The sequence below is a fragment of the Protopterus annectens genome, chromosome 11.part0 (assembly GCF_019279795.1).
Source record: "Protopterus annectens isolate FY-2018-M chromosome 11.part0, PAN1.0, whole genome shotgun sequence".
In the NCBI taxonomy this organism is placed as follows: domain Eukaryota; kingdom Metazoa; phylum Chordata; order Ceratodontiformes; family Protopteridae; genus Protopterus; species Protopterus annectens.
In genome coordinates this window covers 1,112,935,051-1,112,955,552 of record NC_056745.1, presented here as the reverse complement: position 1 = coordinate 1,112,955,552, position 20,502 = coordinate 1,112,935,051, and the positions used below count along the sequence as shown (strand labels likewise).

General features: G+C 38.3%; 1 protein-coding gene across 4 annotated transcripts in view; it reads right to left on the bottom strand.

The window, feature by feature from the left end:
* The window catches only part of LOC122815720 (troponin I, slow skeletal muscle-like), a 302,343-nt gene extending 294,705 nt beyond the window's left edge, over positions 1 to 7,638 (bottom strand). For 2 of the 4 annotated variants that reach the window (XM_044088469.1, XM_044088471.1), the window contains exon 1: positions 7,434 to 7,638. The gene's annotated coding sequence lies outside the window, so the exon portion shown is untranslated. The remainder of the gene's footprint in view (positions 1 to 7,433) is intronic. The other 2 variants (XM_044088468.1, XM_044088470.1) reach the window with 1 other exon arrangement.
* Between the last annotated feature and the right edge of the window lie 12,864 nt (positions 7,639 to 20,502).

Sequence of the window (20,502 nt, the reverse complement as noted above, 5' to 3'; positions counted from 1 at the left end):
GAAAGGTGTTTGGCTAGTGCATTGTTTTTACAACCAGAGCGGCTTTCTGCCAGATGACATGAAATCCTACTCTTAAGTTTATTTATAGTCTTGCCCACATAAAATGGATCACATTCATTACACTGTGTCCTGTAAATTACTTTTGTAGTGTTATAGTCACCCTCTGCAATAGTCATAATGATTTTCTTTAAATAAGAGCAATAAAAACTATCACCTTGCTATATCTATATACAGAATGTACAATTAGCTTCACATCTTTTAGTGTTTCTCTCATATAGTATATGTTTAAATTCAACAAAACTTCAAATGCTTCTGGCCTTCCTGTAAATAAAGGATGGGGCTTTGCCTAAGATGTTAATCAGATAAGGGTTTCCTGTGACTATGGCCCAGTTTTCTTTAATAACATTTTTGATAGTGTGATAATCCAGAGTGCATGTCAAGATGCAACTATTTTTGCATTTGTTATTCTTCATGGAATTTCTTAATATTCTCCTAAGAGGGAGGTTGAGTGAAGGTACTTCAATCCTTTTTATTTCTGTAATGGGTTCCATAATGTTTCTTAACATCTGACTTTCATAGCCTCTCACAAGGAAATCATTCTCTAAATTGTTCTGGTTTCTCAGAAAGGGTTCCATCTCTGTGGTAATTCTAGCTAATCTATAGCTCTGGGACTTCAGTACATTATACTAGTTTTTTTCAGGATGCAGACTTTTACTGTGGCATAGCAAATTAACTCTTGTTGGTTTTCTGAACATATCAATTGTGATTCTGTTATTGTTGGTGTCCTTGGATATTTGCATATCTACGAAAGTGATTGAAGCAGAGCTGTGGGGAAAGGTAAATTTCAGGAAGGGGGTAGTTTGATTGATATAAGCAGTAAAATCTCCAAGCTGCAAGGTATCACCTTCCCACACAATAAATATATCATCAATAAAATGCAAATAGCGGTATGCTGCATGTAGTCTGGGTTGTTTAACACAAAGTCCTCCTCCCATTTGCCCAGGGCTATATTAGCCATGCTGGGAGCCAGCCCCCATGGCTAGACCAGTTTTTTGTTTGTAGTGTTTGCCATTGAAAGTAAAGAAATTAAAATCCAGTACTAGATTAATGAGCTTGCTTAACTATTGTAGCTGTGCCTGTATACCTTGACTATGTCTCTTAAATGATTCCATAGCTGATGATATACAGTAATTGTGAGGGATCACTGAGTACAAGGATTCCACATTGATAGGTAATAAAATACTGCCAATTTCCACTTTTATTTCTTTTATTTTTATTTATTTAATCCATTGAATCTTTAATACTTTTCTGCTAAAGGTTTTAGCAAGTAGTCAAGGTATGTGGCCATGGGTTCAGTAAGGGAACCTTCACTGGCCACCACCAGTCTATTGGTTGGGTCTTCTTTGTTCTTTTATAGCTTTGGTATTCCAAAAAAGTTAGGTAAATGAGGGCATGGGCTCCATACATACCTATAAGGATTTTCAGTAATAAGTCTTTCTTCCCATAATGTGGTAATATTAGTGTTCTATATATTGTATGCTCTTTTTATGTTATCCATGGTAAATAACTCATAAAATATGTTATCTTCCAGCCTGTTCTCTATCTTTTGGTTGTAGCTCATGGTATCAGTCACAAAAAATACCTCTTTCCTTGACTGCCATCATGATACACCTGGACTTATCATTGCCTAGATCAATCAATGCTTTTTTTTTCTCCCTGTGTTAAGTTATAAAGTATTTTCTTAGAAGGTTTAAGTAGTGCTGATATCCATCTCACACTTCACTTTAAATGCAGCTAATGTTTGATGTAGTAGTGGACAGTAGCTGCTAGGCTTTCTTATAGTTTCATTAATGGATTTATTTACAGAGTCATTAATTTTGCCATGAAATTGTACCTTTAAGATGAGTTCTTCACAAACATTTTAAGGTCTGTCAGTACCTGAGCTGCATCAGTCCTGCAGTGCGGTACAAATGTAAGTCCGTTTGATAATACGCTTCTTTCATTTTCAGTCAGTGCTTTAACAGAGTGGTTCCAGATAAGTGGAGGACCTAGTGTTAGGGCTGTTGCTGGTTCCTCCAACTGAGCCTAGGACCTGGGTTGTAGTTGGGGTTGCAGTCTGGATTGCCCAGGTATTGCATTTCCCCTCACCCCTGTCCACTGTTTGGTTCTTCTGTCTCCATGGGGGTTCATGGATAGGTTCTGAGATCTTTGGAAATCCTCCTGTTCTTTCTGGAATCTTGTCAGTTGTAGTCATATTCCTCACTGTGGCTGTGATAGGGAGGACCCTGGTAAGAGAGACCAGCCCTGGGGTTCTGGTGGTGGTCATGGTTCTGGACCTGGAAAGTTTGGGATGAAACTATCATTCTGTTTATTTTTTGTTTCATTTGAACACTTGTCTCTGTGCTTAATATAGGATTTTTGACTAGAAACAGACTGTCTATCCTGATTGGATTACTTCTGAATACCTAATAGAGTTAATAATTCTGTATAATATTAATATTTCAAAATCAGTTTTTATTTTTTGATTTAGGACATTTTTAAGCTCATTACTTCTACTACCATTTTCTGTTTTTTTTTCTGATTTTTATTATATAGTGATTAACTAGACATACAGGAATTGAAAAACTTCCACACAGAGAAGTTTCTTGCACTGTCTTGTAAATCTAAATATGAATTCATATGCTGAGTTGAGAATAACTGGTTGCCTGGCAGAACCTATATGATTAGAGTCACAGGTGCCGTATCAGAAAGAAAAATAGTTACCACTGACAAACCACATGACTCATTGTTGAGTCCTTTCTTAGTTGTCATCTGTTTCTCAGACCTTCAGACCAGTACTCTTGACATGTGGTTATCTCAGTCTGTAGACGACTGTAAACTGGGTTCTATTATTCATTCCTTCATTGTCACATAATTGTTCCAACATGGTTTAGAATTGGATAACAAGTTGTAAATGAACAATGGTTTCTAATTATATGGAAAAAAGTAGTATGATTCTGTTTGGTAAACAAAACCTTTCCAAATCGTATCCTATATGTGACACATCCTTCCATTTAGACACTGTCATACAAGATCTAGGCACTGTCTTTTTGATGAATCATTACCTTTTGATTACCACATCTCCTCAGAATTCTGGAAAGCCTCCCATCTGGCTTATCACATTTCCAAAGACATCTCCTCTAAATCCAAAGAAATCTTAATTCTTATTTATTCACCTCTCATCATACCCAGTTTTTAATACAATGCCCCTTTAGACATGCATTTGTCTAAAGCATATCAGTCAACTTGAAAGGATAAGATTCTTATCAAAAAAGACCAAAGGCCTTAAGACCCTCCATTCTCCAGATGGACTTGCAGCTCATTCCCTTGTGCTCACTGTCATATAGATCACATTGTGGTTAACTGTGTCTACATTTTTAAGCCTTAAAAATTCCAACCATCCTTGATCTCTTAGCCACCTATTCCTGTGCAGATAAAATTGCTCCTAAATGTACAGTTAAAGGGCCCAAACCTTTATCAACAGACAAATAAGACACATCAGTGTGATAAATTTATAGCACAATATATCTCCCACTTCTGGAACAAACTTTCACTAAATGTCAAGCAGAGTAACAACCCTCGTTACCTTTAGGAGAAACCTAGATAACTGAAAAGGCAGCCTGAAATTCTCCCATGGCCTACCTTGTGCTGCCCTCCTTTAGGCTAGAGGGAACTTTTGGATATGTATCTTGACTAGATTTACAATAGTCTGAAGACTGATTGCCAGTACTTACCTATGAGCTGCTCTACACCTGTCTAATGTAAGTCACTTTATTTAATCCCAGCACAGGATCAGGGCTACCATGAAGTCACAGTATGAAGGTCATGCCATGTTTTTTAATGCATTTTCTGATTCACTGGATAGACCTGGGGGTCAGGAAGAAAGCATGTGCCAAGTCACCTGAGCCCCAGGAAGGTACTGACACAAAGCCATGCAAGCTGTTACTAAACATGTTGACCATTCTCTGCATGGGCCCCAGTATGTCAACATAGAAAACAGATTGTCCAACCAACACAGAAAGCCAGCATTCATATTAAACAGTACTTTACATTCATATTAAACAGTACTTTACATTCATATTAAACAGTACTTTCTGACCAAATAGAAATCACTACTGCTGTTTGCAGGCTTCTGTAGTGGAACAAGTCTTCTTTTATGAGTATTCACAAAACTGCACAGGGTCTGGAGAATTTATGAGACTTTTTGCATGATGCATTTAGCTGCAGCAAAACTGATATAGAAAGTGAATTAATTGAAAGGATCATTAAGAAATTACAAGAGTGGAGGGAGAGTTAAACGCTGGGCAGCTATGATTCAGATTAAAGTCTTTTAAAGCAATGTTCACTAAGCTGTGTGTCTGAAAAGGTTCCATTGAGGATCAAGCTGCCATTATCAAAGTGGAAATAAATAAATACATTTGACAAATATTAAAAAGGAATGTATAATGCAAAGTCAGCTATTAACAATAAAAATAGAAGGGGACTGAGTGGAATTGAATCATATGATTATTTAAGAGTAAGTGAGCTATGTCAGAAGGCAGGACAGATAATCTGGGAGATACTGTGACACAGACTGAGAGGCATTACTAATACTAAGATTGGAATTATTATTGTGCTTTGACAGCAGCTGCTGAGTATTAATCTGAACTGTAACCATTAACAACAGTATTTTGTGTGCTTCTAGACTACCATCTCCTCTTCTGAACAGACACAATGAAAGAAGTCAGGAAAATGGCAATAAAATACTCTAAGAACTGCCCCAGAATTCATATGAAAAGAAAGAAGATGAAAAAGGAAGAGGGAGAGAAGGAGACAGAAATGTAATATAACATGCATCCCTAGGAAAGGAAGGAGGGATGAAACATGAAAACACCTAAAGAACTGAAAAGGGCTTCATATTTTTAGTGCAAGTCCTGTACCAGAAAATCTATGGCGCTCTGTGTAGAGTAATTAACTTAATAACTAAAAGGGCATGGAGAGGTTTAGAAAAGAAATAGTTATTCCAGCTGTAGAATATGATCTACTGTCAATTTGTACAATTTCAACAAACAATAACAAAGGCTGCAGACAATTTAGAACATCTGTTGATTCATCACTAGTGCTCAAAGAAGACAACATTATGGCCTTACTTTTGTCAATGCACACTGACTCCATTAATTTGCACAATCACACTCCTCACAGAACTTTTGCATGTAGACAAGTCAATGCTATGACTGTTTCAATATGCGTTTTAACAAAAGTCATTACTGTCAAGTAAGAGCTTCTCACAGTTTGCTAAATCGTACCTCTCAGCTACTATGATTTAAAAGGAGCACTATGATTTTTGATTTGACCTCTGATGACTTTGTTTTTGTCAGACAACGATTTTCTTTGTAAATTCTTCATAAAGTTACATATGTTACATATGTTACATATGTTCAAAGGTACCTAGATTATTATGTAGTTAAATTAGCCCTATATAAATATTCTTTCTAACTAACTGCATAAAATCGGGTGTTCGCAGCCTTTCTATTCTGAAAAATAAGAAAACATTCTGACACTTTGCTATGACATTTAAAGGCCTGAGAAAATAAACTTTAATCCTAAGTAGTTGACAGGTATATCACTAATAATTTCACATCATTCTTTAATCTGAACTTCTAAAGTACTTTCTACTCTGGACCCTAAGGTACTAAGGCCGTTTTATAACTTGATAAGGGAATTACCAACTTTAGATTTTAGCAGATATCTCAAAGCCGCTACTAATATCTGAAACAGAATGCAAACACAATGAAACTGTAACTTAACTATAGATTTCCAGGGAAGATGAATTATAAGCAGAAATGTCTGTTGGAAGAACAAGACTGTATCTTTGTAAAGAAAGAAATGATATTAAGTTTGTGTACTTTTTTGGTATTGCTAGTTAAACCTAATTCTGTTCTTTATGTATCTCCACTATTTTATTATATTCTTCACTTAATTGTAACTTGGTAAACTGGGGTCAAATTCTCAAATATGTAGTAAATAGATAAATAAAAATATAAAACAAACAACCACAAAAATACAAATTGCAAACCAACTGAAACTGCTCAGTGGTAACATTAGGAAATATTTTTTCACACACAGAGAGCAGAAGAAGAGTGCATAAGTCTTTTAAGGATATACAGGACATAGAAACAGCAACGGAGTTCAAGAACACAAAGGACAAATACAAGGCACTTTGGGTGAGAGTTAGGAAAAGCCAGGCTGCGGGTTATTTAGAACACATGATGATACAGAATGAGAGCAGTTATTAATCTGACTTTACAATATCTACTGTCTTGATTCATTGTTCTGCATTCACATTTGTACCAGAGAAAAAGGTTTTATATAATGTGTACATGAAAACATACATATATATATATATATATATATATATATATATATATATATATATATATATATACGTACATATATATAGATACACACACACACACACACACACACACACACACCAATGATATATATTTTTAATTCCTTTCTAATCTATACTTAGTCACAATCTCTTCTACAAATATCTACAAGTACTAGAGAGATTGCAGTAATAGTCTTGCATCCATCCACTCGTAAGTAACGGATATAACTCCATGATATGAGTATACATTTTAAACACATACGTGCTATTTGCTACTTAGATTATGTCAAAAAAAAATGCCAGGCAAAGAGACAGGAAGGATAGGAAATGGAAGTAAAAAAGAAAGGGGCAGCCACATCAGTCTCGCTCATCATTTGACAGCCACATCAGTCTCGCTCATTATTTGCATACTTCAACATAGGTCATCAGATGACTATTGTCATAGCTTATACTGCATATATCACATACACAGAATGTGATAAATTCCACATAGCCTTACATGCAAATGTTATTCTTGAAACCTACATTTACAAAAAGAGGTAGTAGCAAAATATCATAATTTCATACATTTAAACCAAAATTATATTAAATTGTTTAGCAAGTATGTCAGCTACATCTGTTATAACAAGATCTGTAATGAAAGTATTTTGTAGCTAACAAAATCAGCCGTATCTGTTTCCATCATTCCTTTTAAATTCAAAATGTCTGTTGCTTCCTAGACATCAGGACTTTCTCCTAGCTTTTGAGAGAATATGGCCCCAGTACAATTTGATTGCAGTATCATTACATTTTTTTTTTCATAAGATGTATTTGGAGTGATTTATTAGCTATTATAATTCCTAAAATTTCAACAGTACATTTTACATTCCATTTTATTCCTTCTTCCAGTTTCTACTGAAGTATCCACTTCATAGTCACATACCACTCCCCACCCCTGTCTCTGCCAGCTTGGCAATGAAGATGGCTATAAGACTGACAAGATAAGCTTAACGTTTTTATTACTGCAGGAGTGGTGTCTTACCTTCTCTAGGAAGATTTAATCTCCAGATAAGTGACAGCAAGGTCTGGATTTAATCAGCCTGTCCAGGGGGTCTATTTATTGACATGCAATCCTCTCCACCCCCACTGCACCTGCTATATCTATTGTGCCAGTGGACAATAAATTTAGAACACAGGCTCTGAGGAGACCTCATTCTGGCTGACCCTTTAATAACTGCAACATAAAACGCCACATCATGGTCACCAGTCAAATGACAGGGCTCTGGGTGCAATTTCTCAATTAATGTACAGTTTATCATTTCACTTAGAATATTTGCATGTTACTTCAACACACTTGTAATTTCTTAATTCCTTCATTTCAGTCTAGTATGAATATGCTATTTGATGTCTTGTGTGTTTCTGCCTGCCTTTCTTTCCATCTGGGTGGAAATTAGGGGATGTGATGTTGTGATTTTTTTCAGTATTCCAATTAAAAAATATATATATTTATTTACATTTTATCAAGACTTGATGAAAAATCAGCAACATGCTTCTAGTCTTACATGTAATAGAAGTAGAAAATAATACCTAAATGTATTATTACAACCCCTTATGACATTTAAATAAAATCTCTCAAACAATGGGGCATGTATCAAGTTTAGGACCACTTTCACACATGTATATTGCAATGGACTTGAGCAGAACATGTTATACTTTGATATGCAATATCTTTTGTTTATAAGAATTAACAAGATAAAATGTGATCTGCATATTGTATTAGAACATCAGGAGGTACTGGTACAAACCATAGGATGACACAGGCTAGGTTATGGCGGTAATTAGATGCCCGCCAAGTACATCTGGGATGAGGTGCACTATTCCCCTACATTTATTCAGAGATGAGTGGTCAACCATCACTGGTATTAGAAATTCTTTAGCTTTAAAAGCATATTTATGAATTGTTGGCATGTTAAGAAATGATTACTTCTTCATGTTAATTCTGACAGGTAAGTGATCTCGGCAGCAAGGAGCCTTTTTCTGTTACACCTGGTGATAAAGTAATCAGAAGAAGTACTAGACAGGCTATATATCATGCAAGCCTACAAAAACAGAGTTACATTTCAGATGTAATGAACAATAGAATACACTGAGAAGCTGGGTATGCTGTGCAGCTGGTTTACTTATTACATAGAAAAGCTGGGAACACTGTGTAGATAACTAATTTCTGAATACAAAATAACACACACACACACACACACACACACACACACACACACACACACACACACACACACACACACACACACACACACACACACACACACACACACAAAGAGTACTGACTTAATGAACAAAAAATAATATAGCCAAGATAAAACCAAAAAAACAGATTTTATTCTTAGCAGTGTTATTTGACATTCATTGCAGTAACTTTTGAATTCCAATTACATTGTTTTCTCCAAGGTAAAGCACAAATGCCACCAGTGAAGTGTGCGGTCACAGAAACTTGGTTCAGGGCTGCGGAAAGCACCCCTGCTTACCAGGCTATACCACATCCCACACATTCCAACCCCAAAATAAGGTTGGGAGGACTAAGGGTGGTGGAGTCTCTATCTTCATTAAGGACAGGCACACCTCCAGACTGGTTTGCCAGCATGATGCACTGGAACTACTCCAGGTACAGCTGACAGCTAGCAAGACACCCATCTAAATTATAGCTAGCTATAGACCTCCCCTCCATGACTCAGGACACCCACTCCTCTTACCTGGATCTATGTGACTCCATCAAGGTACCCCCTAACACCCTGATCATTGGTGACTCAGCTATAGGCTGGGTGAACTATTCTTGCTCTAATGCATTCTCTCAATGATTCCTCAACTTCATAATTTCTAATGCACTATCCCAGCAGGTCTCATCCCCCACAAGGGGAGATAACATTCTGGACTTGGTTCTTACCAACATGAGTGACCAATGCACCACTCCCATAATATGTTCTTTCCTGGTGAGATCAAATCATCGGACTGTCTCATTTGAAGTTTCTCTCCCACCCAACCCCACCTCAGCCCTAATCAAGCTAAAAATCTTCTCAAAAGCTGACTACAACCTCCTAAGGGAGGGTATCTGTGGCTTCACACCACCGCCCCCCTCAGAGGATGCAGACAACTATGCTGAACAGTACGTCAATGCAGTATGCAAGCATCTGTACAACTGCATGGACTAAGCCATACCCAATAAAACTAAAGCCTGCTCCTCATGGAAACACAAACCTGTTTGGTGGACATCCTCTATTAACAGACTTTACAACAAAAGGAAGAAACTGTTGTCCAAGGGTAAAAGGAACAAATTCCAAATTGAAAAAACTCCCTCCTTAAACTCAATAAGCAAATTAGATCACTAGTGAAACCCTCCAAGGCAAATTATGAATCAAAACTAGCATCCATAACAAATGGAAACCATAAAGTCTTCTTCAGTTATGTCAGGAACCTCCATGACAAAGCCCAGGTGTGTTCCAAATTAGTACTTAACAGTATCACTTACACTGATCCTATTGACTTAGCCAACCTGCTAGCAGATGGGTTCAACACAAACTTCACCTCCCTGTCCCCCGAAGGCCCTTTTGACACCCCGATACTTGTCCTGCACCTCACATCTCCATAGATCAAATGTTACAGGCCCTATCCAAGGCAAAGAACACAGCTTCCATGGGACTTGATCGTATCCCAGGATGTATTCTACACCATCTCCAGCAAGAACTGGCTTCTCCATTGAGCACCCTATTCAACCACAGCCTAAGTACTGGCTTCATTCCAGTAGACTAAAGAACTGCCATTGTCATCCCCTTGCACAAAGGTGGTGCCATTACTGACCCTGGAAACTATCGCCCCATTAGCTTGACAAGTCTGATCTGTAAAGCCATGGAGCGTATTATTATTATGGATCTCATAAACAAGGACATAGGCAATCTCGAAGCACTTGACCCCACCCAGTTCAGATTCGTCAAGGGTAGATCTTGTCTGTTGAACCTGGTTGACTTCTTTGAGACTGCCACCAAGGCCCTGGATGAGGGAAAGTCAGTACGTACAGCTGTCCTTGACTTGGCCAAGGGCTTTGACACAATCCCCCACTCAGGCATCATCGAAAAGCTAACACAACTTGGTGTAAATCCCTATCTCATCTAGTGGGTGGCCAACTGGCTCACTGACAGAACACTCAGAGTCAAAATAGGCACCTGCACCTCCGATAGCAGACTTGTCACTAGTGGATTTCCCCAGGGATCTATTCTGGGACCCCTACTGTTTGGCATCTAGTTTTCAGAGGTCCAGGCAAAGACAAAGGGCCTGTGGCTGACCAGGTTTGTGGATGACTGTAAGTTGGGTGCTGTCATTGACTCCCCAAATGATGTTAATGTACTGCAAGAGGGTCTCACAGCAACTAATGATTGGTGCCAAAGTCATGGCCTCAAGCTAAATGCAAAAAAAATGTATCATCATACCATTTGGTAAAAACACGACCCCTATTGATTACTACCTCAATGGCAACCCCCTAAGCACACAACCTGTGGTGAGAGACATGGGCACTCAGGTTGATAATAACCTTACATTTGACCATCATGTAGTGGCAGTGGCCAGAAAAGTCTTTTAGTTGGTTCATCTCATAAATAAAGGGATTGCTGCCAGAAAAAAATGGAGGTTATTACCTCTCTGTACTCCTCCCTCATTAGACCAATAATTGAGTATGATGCTCCGTTTGGAATGTACCTCTCCAAACATCTGCACCAACTGGAAATGCCACTGAAATGCCTCACAAAGAAAATCCATGGCCTCCAACACCTGTCTTAGGCAGACAGGCTCAAATCACTATCACTCTACTCAGTAACATACCGATTGCTCAGGGGTAATCTGTGTCTCATCTGCAAGGTAAACTCGGACCCTGCCGTACTAGAGATGCTCCACATCTGTAAGTCTAACTCCTCATGCACTACCCATTCAAAAGGCTTGAATCTAATATGCGACATCAACAAAACTGCTGGAAAGACAGGTTTGTCTCCTAGAGGCTGCCCCGTCTCTGATATAGACTTCCCATGCACGTCAAACAGAGCAGCTCGCTGACCCTCTTCAAGCACAACCTTGATGAGTGGATGGGAAACCACAAATTTGTCCCAGGGGTTCTACCTGTGTCCTTCATTGACAGGGGTGACAGGTGCTGACTGAGATTTGTTTTTAGGGATAAACTCTTGGCTAGGCTTGGAAGGACCCCAGGGTCATTAGCCTAGTAACCTCCTATGATCCTATGAATGATGATGCATATAGAAAGAGACCCACTGTGCAATAAACAGAGTTCATTGAGGAAACAGCTAAATTAGAATGATCTGCTGAGGAACAGTTGCTACATTTCGCATTTTTGAGTGGTACACCAACCCTTTTTGATAAAAGGTATTTAGGTGCACCAGCAGAAGCAGATAATGCATACAGCAGTCTAATAGTGCTAAAGATTGTCTTCCATAATTCTGGGTTATAACTACTACAGACTTTGCTGTGATAATGTAGTGAGTGTTGAGGACACTTGATGGGAGTGGAGAAATAGCTTGTGAGATAAGGAACTTGGGTAGTAATTGGTGTTATATGTTATAAGCAAGGACTGAGTACTCTATTAAGGTTCAGTAACTTTATAAATAAATGGAGTACAAGATATGAGAGTAATGCACTCTCTGTTGTGGAAAGCCTTTCCCAAGGGCAGCTCTGGATTCTTTGGTAGGTGGAAACAAGATCTGGAAGCAAGTTTAGATTACTGTCGGTATATAATTTGAATGATAAGGCAGAGTTTAACTACAGATTTAGTTGATTGTATTAATGGATGGTTTCTGCCTCCACAGTGTCTGGTAAAGCATCATTCAAGTTGTTGCCACCTCTTTAAACCCTTCATGTATTTAAATAACATAGTGGTAATGTTGCTAATATTCATGCTCTGTTTCTTGTTTGAAAATGAATTATAAATGTTAGAGAGTTTCTGGCAAAGGATACAGCTGATGAGATTTGGGAGCTATGGTTCTGATTTGGCTTATCATCCTGCACTGTGGACCAGCTTGCTGCTGTTTAGTATATCACTGTGACATGTATAATAAGTAAGCATTTTATGAAGACACACACACGCATGCACACACACACACACACACACACACACACACACACACACACACACACACACACACACACACACACACACACACACACACACACACTTTAAACTTTAGATATACTAATTTGGAGTTTGTACCACCTTGGAGAAAAGGAAAATACATTTATTCCATCTTCTGTAAGTTGGCTCACCCTTGAAAGTAGTATAAAGATCAGGGGTATAGGAGCAGATCCCCAATGTCAGAGTGGTGCAAAATACTGGATTGCAGGGGAGTACAGCCCCCTACAAAATGCCATATAATTGGTTCCATAGTATTTTTAGTTTATGTTATTCATCTGGAACAGAGGGGCAGTGTGAACTCATTATTAAATGTCTGTAAAGTCAGAGTTGGTAAGCGTAAATATACCCAGGAATATGGCCATTGGTGAAACTTTGTCTCAGGACAGATTATGTGTCCTGAGTGGGTCTATATCAGAAGCACGAAAATGCTTCTGAGCGAATGCGGAAACAGTGACACATAGTCATCGAATCGCATTTAAGCGATTCAATGAATATATCATAGGGCAAGGAGATAATTGGCCAACTTCACGGAGTTGCCCTTTCCTTACCAATAGTGTGATCTCGGAGTTGGTATATTTAGTTAGGGAGGTTATGGTGTTAATTTTTTTTTTTTTTTTGGCGAATATCTGCATAGGTTTTTTCCCTAGGGAAAAATTCGCTTACGTGACCGTTCGCTATTGTTAGGTTTCGTGCATTATGTGTCGACTTTTATGTAGTTGCACATATGCACTTTTGGTCTTATAATATAGACCCCGTCCTGAGTGATAGTCATTTCCTAACTCAACATACACTGGAAGACTGGGACTGTCTGGTGTTCATGTGTTTATAAAGGAAGTGAAGAGAAAGGGTCAACAGATAAAGCCTTGATGGCATTACTATAGGTTCCTATCATACTTATCAGTTGTCCAGAATGTTGCAGAATGTCCAAATTTTTACTTCATATTTTTGATCCGTTCCTAATAAGATCTCTGACAAATCGCCAAGGACTGAAGTAATTAAATAATACCAACTTTTACGTTTCATGTTTGATATTCTTCAGAAAATACATGGAAATGCAAAACATGTTATTCTAGCAGATGTATATGCTGATACTAAAAACATTTAAAATCTGTCCCTGATTTTGAGCCTTTGTTCCCATATTATTTTTGGTTTTGTCCAGAATTATTGACTTAAGAGGTTAAGATGTATGGTTCGATGGTGAAGATGTTAAATATCTGTCTGCACTCTTAACATACAGTTACTGAGGTTCCAAAGCCACTTTTAGCCTGTCTAATCCAGTCTATATCAGTACAATAAACTAAAGGCGATACTATTGCATGTCAAATGCATTAGATCCCCCAAGAAAATTATACTAAGCTTCATAAAATCAACACCTTTATAAATGGAGTTTACGATGCAAAGTATAACTGTGACTGTACTCTGATTTACCTTAAACCTTGAATGCCCACTATGTGACAGGCATTAGTAGGAAGATGTTTCTTAAGCAACTTAGAGGCTCTCATTCCATTAGTTTATAGGACAGGAAAGTAAAAACAGGACTGTAGAGGGAATAGTGAGACCGTTACAGAATTGACCATCATAACTGATGGCAGACACTCCAGGTAATATAATGCTTCTGGTTTGCATGTGTTGTGAATGGGACAAAGAACAAAGCATCAAAGGTCTTGATCGAGTTCTGTTGAAATTCACCTCCTCCTGGTTTGTTGTTATTAGGAAATTTGCTTAGGAGTTGGCTGCTCTCCTTGAGTGCAGCTATGGGTAAAGGCAAAGTAGGTTTGGATACCAGGTGGTTGCGATTCTTTGTTATTTCATTCTAAAAACTGTAGAATAGTCTGACAGTCCTGCTGGACTCAACATGTTACCTTGTGCTAGCCTTACTCCCTTACTCAGCTTCCTCTATATCTTTTGAGGGTAGGTTTGACTGCTCTCCAGTACAGAGAATACAGTGCTCAGTCCTGAGACATCCAAATGTCCAAACAAAATAAACTGTTCAGTTGTGTTTATACAGTTGCTTTGCTGTTACCACATTGCTAAAGTATTTCTGGTATCCAATTTAGTTTTTCACCTGCTTTTTATTAATTTTCCTGCATTTTATGTTTCCCAGCTAAGTTTTGCTCAAGTGTTAGCTTCTAAGAAACAGTGGTATTAGTTCTGTGGCAGGGAATTAAATTGCTACTGTATTCTAGAAGTACTCATGTTTGGTCAGATTTTTAGTTAATCTTCTATCTGTCCTTTTCTTTTCTCTGCTGAGATAAACAGCCTGAGGGCAGCTTGCTATTGTCTTAATTTACAGACTTCAGAAGGCTGTACACAGAGCACATATTTTGAAATTATTAATGTTGTGTTTAGATCCGATTTCTCATCTGAAGAGAAGGAATGTACTTGCTCTGTGTTGTATATATGGTTGCACTTTTTTACTGTTTGGTCAAAAAACGTTTTGTTCTGTTTTGTTTATACAGTCACCTGACTGTTATTGCATTGCTAAATTCTTCCTCTCAAATTATCTATAGTATGATCCCATTTATTCTAATTAGTAGTAATATATAATTATCAACCATAAGATGGTAAGGCCAAATCTATAACCAAATGCAATAAGTTATTTTGAACACAAAAAGGGAAATTGGCTAGGCTTAAAATGGCCTGCAAGGGCAGCTAGCGTAGTACTTACTTATGAACCTATGACCCTATAAATTGTCTCTGGTATCTGATTTAGTGTTTTCCTCTTCCCCTACTTTTACTTAATTTTGGTGCTGTTTTATAATTTTTTTTTCACATAGTTTTTGGTCAAGTGTCAGCTTTTAAGAATCACTGGTGGTAGTTCCGTGACAGGGAATTAAATACTTACTATATTATGGAAGTAGAGCTGTTTGGCTGAATTCCTAGCTAATCTTCTATTGTTTTTTTTTTTTTACCCTGTAAATTGTGGGATTATTATATAAATATATTTATTGCATTATTCATTAGCTCAACTAGTTAGCAATGAATCAGTCTAGAGTGAATCTGAGTGACTGTGAATTCAAAACCCACAAAAGCATTTTAGTGGGTTAGGTTGGCATAATGGTTAAGATCTTTACCTCATAGATACAAGGTACAGGATTTGATTCTAATTAGCACTAGGATTAAAAAGGTCCCCTGGAGTCATTACCCTAGCAATTCCCTATGAATCTATAAAGTTAAGCCATTCTTTACTGATACACATCTGTATGGTTCATTGAACTAACCAGTCTCAGATAACCCAACCTTACCAACATGAACAAATCTTAGACAAAACTGCTAAATCTGCAGCAAATGTCCCTAATAGAACACATCACTGTCTAGCCTTAGCTACATTTGATTAGCTAGACCTAATAATTAACATAAATGCCTCAACTTAAATAATTAACCTAAACTTCTCAACTTAAAGTTATTCATGGCACATAATACACAAACCTAACAAATATCCAGCATTTCAGGGACTTGGACACATCTACTCCTTCCCATCCGAGGTGCTTACAATTTCAACAAAAGCAATTACTCTCCAAGGAACATAATTCTGAGTTTTTGCCCTGCAGCATTTATACTTAGACTGTAGAAAGAGTAACATTGTTACTAAAACTGAATAATTTAATTTTATTGTTGAATGCCACTGTATGGCCAAGTCTGAATGAGACTTGCAGCCTTAAACTAGTGCTGAAGAATTAAACCTAAAGTATTAACTAGATTTCATGCTCAATGACGTATTAATTGGTACCCTGAGATTCAGTGATTCTGTGTAGGTTTCACGCAAAGCCTACATGGTATTTATGTGTGTGCACGGTGATGCGAAGTGAGCAGTAGTGATGATTACATATTCATGCTGCGCACTGCATTTCAGTATAAACAAGCATGATTTCATGGCTGGCAACAGTGTTGCTGGCCAGGAACCTGTGTAAAGCAACATGGATAGCAAACCTGTTTATATTGGAGCACAATAGGTTCAAGGGTTTGTGTGGAATGCCACAATGATCACCAGGGCTTAACATATAGTTATCATAGCTCTTGGCCTCTTACTTCAAGAAATCTGGGCAAAGCCCAACATAACTGGGGGACAATGACACAGAATTAGGGACAGATTTTACATATTTGCTCTTTTAAACTTAGAAATATGCTAGAATAACAAGGTTTGTCTTAATATACATTTTCTGAAGGATTTGAAGTCTGAAACTCAAATGTATGTAGTTATTTAGTGACTCCAGTCCTGAGATCATCCCACTGATATGGCAGAAAACCACAACTTTTTTAAGAAACAGACCAAAAGATATAAGGCAAAAATCTGGACAGTTAAGAGGTATGATCGTTATGTATATGGTCCAAACACAGTACAGGATATAGTATACAGTGAAGAGTATTGTGAAAATCCATTCCAGACATTTTGTACCAAAGTTGTGTAAATGATCTGTAAGGGTACATGGACTACCATGTAAAATAAACACTCAGGGAAGTGTGTGTGTTGAATAGAGACACACAGATGAACTGTAGGAATGAACTCAGGAAAAGAGGACAGGTAAAACAACCCAGTGTACAGCAGATGAGGACATATCAATGGAAGACAGTTGTAGCAGAAACACCAATCAATATGGTACAGTATGGACTGCACAATGAAAATGCATATTATGTGACTGTCATGTGTGAGATAAGCATCCTTACATGAACAATGCAGATGGCATCAGTGATGTTATATACAATTGGGGTAGGGTGCATATTGTGAAGCTGTTCGAACTGATTTGCCTGAATATGAGTGTGATCTCAGCAGAGATCTCTATGAAGTGGGACAGAGGTACAGGCTCATGGACAACAGTAAAAGAAGCACACACAATCATGGAAACTATCAGAATAATGCCACCAGTAATACCATGTCTCTGACATAACATATGTGATGTAGAGTGATCACAGGTAGTTGTGCACAAACACACTTGTACAACTATTATGACATGTCTGCATTCTATGAGGGTAATCATGCACACTTTCTTGACATTGTAATATCTGCTGGAGGTATTAGGTGGGACACTGCTTTACCTGTACATGTCATTTCTGATCAATAGAGGTTAGTTGACTGATATGCATGTCATATATATATGGCACAATCCACGTTGTCACGAATGTTAACCATGCCATCAATGTTGTCAAACAGCTAGGTATGTAATATGTGCCTCATCGGAACAGGTAGCAACTAGATGGGGGGGGGGGGGCTGCACCATCAGACAGTAATGTTTATGCCACAAAAAGAATACTTAGGTATGGTCAATAAGATGTGTGACAGGTCACTGTGGTAAAGGTGGTACACCTCAGTTACATATCGCTGGAAGATTTGTAAGGAAGTACATGAAGAAGTGTGCATTGTACTCAGTTATTGGTGTGGTGAAGGCTGTGAATTATGGAGGCATTATGGCCTATGATGTGGATGTCCTTTACATATTCAGTAGTTGTGTTACATACAAGGGAGTAGTCAGTACTGTGGCCATATGCTGGTGGACTTTCCACATACCATATACCCCAGCACACAAGTCACATACCTAGTGATCTGATTATAGTTTGTGATGTCTATGTTATCCTTGGGTTGTTCTTTTCTTGATATAACACATACTCCCATGTTTTTGTTTCATTGCAGGTGCTGTCATGGCTGTGCCATCCGTCTTTGGTGTGTATTGATACCGCCTGTATTATACTAATATCACAGACGGAGTCAATGATTGCCCACAGTCAGTAGTCCTTCAGACAGTTGTGTGGACGCAGGATGTGTATGTAATTTGTAATGTCTGTGACTTAAATAATGGACAGGAAAGGGCATAGCAGACTGCCATGATGTACGGACCTGATCACTGGACCTGAGATAAAAATTACTTCACACATTTCAACATAATTAGATGAAATGTATGAGATACCATGGTCTCCCCACTTGGTGATACAGATGTTTATGGCCTCATCTGACAGTGTTCAGTGAATACCTCACTGCAATTTGTGTCAAATGCTTTGGGCTTGTCAAGTTAAAAAGTTTGATAGTATTGTCACACATGAACTCTATTACCTCTTTGAGGAGATCTAACAGATGTAGCAGACATGGTGTAGCATTAGCAACTGACACAGATCTGTTCCACACATCTGGGATATTGCTAGTGTCAATTTAGTAAAGGTCCATGATGACATGTTGGCCTACCTCACAGATGAGAAGAGTCAAGATATGTCTATACATGCAAGAGTTGGGTGCTGTACCCCCCAACTCAGATGGATGCATGTTGATGCACACCCTTCAACAGTAACATAGTCATTGTGGATGGTGTGTTGAAGTGTGTATTCAACTGTGTCAGGAAGGTGTATGTGCTGAGTCATGCTATAGGTGATCTGTGATGTTGTCACAGCCCTGTGATTCTGTGTGACAGGCCTGGAGGAAGATAAGACAGTGCATACTGCCTATCCTGATCTGGCCTAAGGTTTGAACACAATCTCCCATGCAAGTGTCATTAAGAAACACTCCCAGCTGGGGATAAACCCTTATGTCATTAGATGGGTAACCAATTGGCTCACTGACAGAACACATGCTCTGAAAGTTGAGGAATCAACCTGTACCAGCAGAGCTGTCACCATTAGCATACCGCAGGGACCTATGCTTGGTCCTTTACTGTTTGGAATCTATTTCCAAAAAAAAAATGTATCTGCTTTTACTGTATTTGTGTTTCTTCCTACTTTATTTTGCTTTTGCGTCATCTTAAAAGTACTCAATTGTATTTATTACTGCTTGGTGTAACTCATTCTAAGCCTTTTAGTTTAAGCACTTGGGCTTCAGACCAGTTGTTTTACATTAAGAAGGTTTGTGGTCTGCACTGTAGTGGCAGAACAGGTAGCTTACATCCTTCTATGTTGGGAACTGCTGATTGAGGGCTCAGTGTCTGTTATTCTAAAAGTGTATTAATTCTGGTTTAAGCACTTGGGCTTCAGGCCAGTTAGTTTACATTAAGAGGGTTCGTGGTCTGCACTCTTGTAGGAGGAGAGGCTGGACACTGCCCTTCTGAGCTGGGAATTTCTGGTTAAAGGCTTATAGTGCCTGCATATTTGAACTGCTTCTTACTGAAATTGGTACACCTTGTTTGCTGTAGCATGGACTATATCCAGGCCTGCTGAATCTAGCTTTGTTTGTATAACTTGAGCACTAATCCAGGCATTCTTTAAAGTATTCAGTTGTATTTATTACTGCTTGGTAGTAACTTGATTAAAGTGTAGCTAGCATTCTAAGTCTTTTGGATTAAGCACTTGGGCTTCAGACCAGTTGTTTTACATTAGGAAAGTTTGTGGCCTGCACTGTGGTGGCAGGACAGGTAGCTTACATCCTTCTAAGTTGGGAACTGCTGATTTAGGGCTCAGTGTCTGTTATTCAAAAAGTGTATTAGTTCTGGTTTAAGCACTTGGGCTTCAGGCCAGTTATTTTACATTAAGAAGGTTCATGGTCTGCACTTTTGTGGGAGGAGAGGCTGGACTCTGCCCTTCTGAGCTGGGAATTTCTGGTTAAAGGCTTATAGTGCCTGCATATTTGAACTGTTTCTTACTGAAATTGGTACACCTTGTTTGCTGTAGCATAGACTAGATCCAGATCTGCTGAATCTAACTTTGTTTGTATGCTTGTTGTTTGTTTGCTTGTTATTTCCCTGAAACACTAATTCCACCTAAAATGCAGCTTTTCAGTGCTTCTGTGGATCCCTAGTGATATCTGCATTGCTTACTGTACTTATTTCCTTGTTTCACTTGAAAGAAAATTACTGTTTGTCATTTTTGCATTTAAGTTACCTGTAACACATTGCATTTAAGTTACCTGGCACTTGCTCACTAAAGCAATTATATAAGTCAGCACTAAAAAATTAAAAGCATTACACCCTCACAAACTCCCCTTGAGTACTTTGTCCCCCAT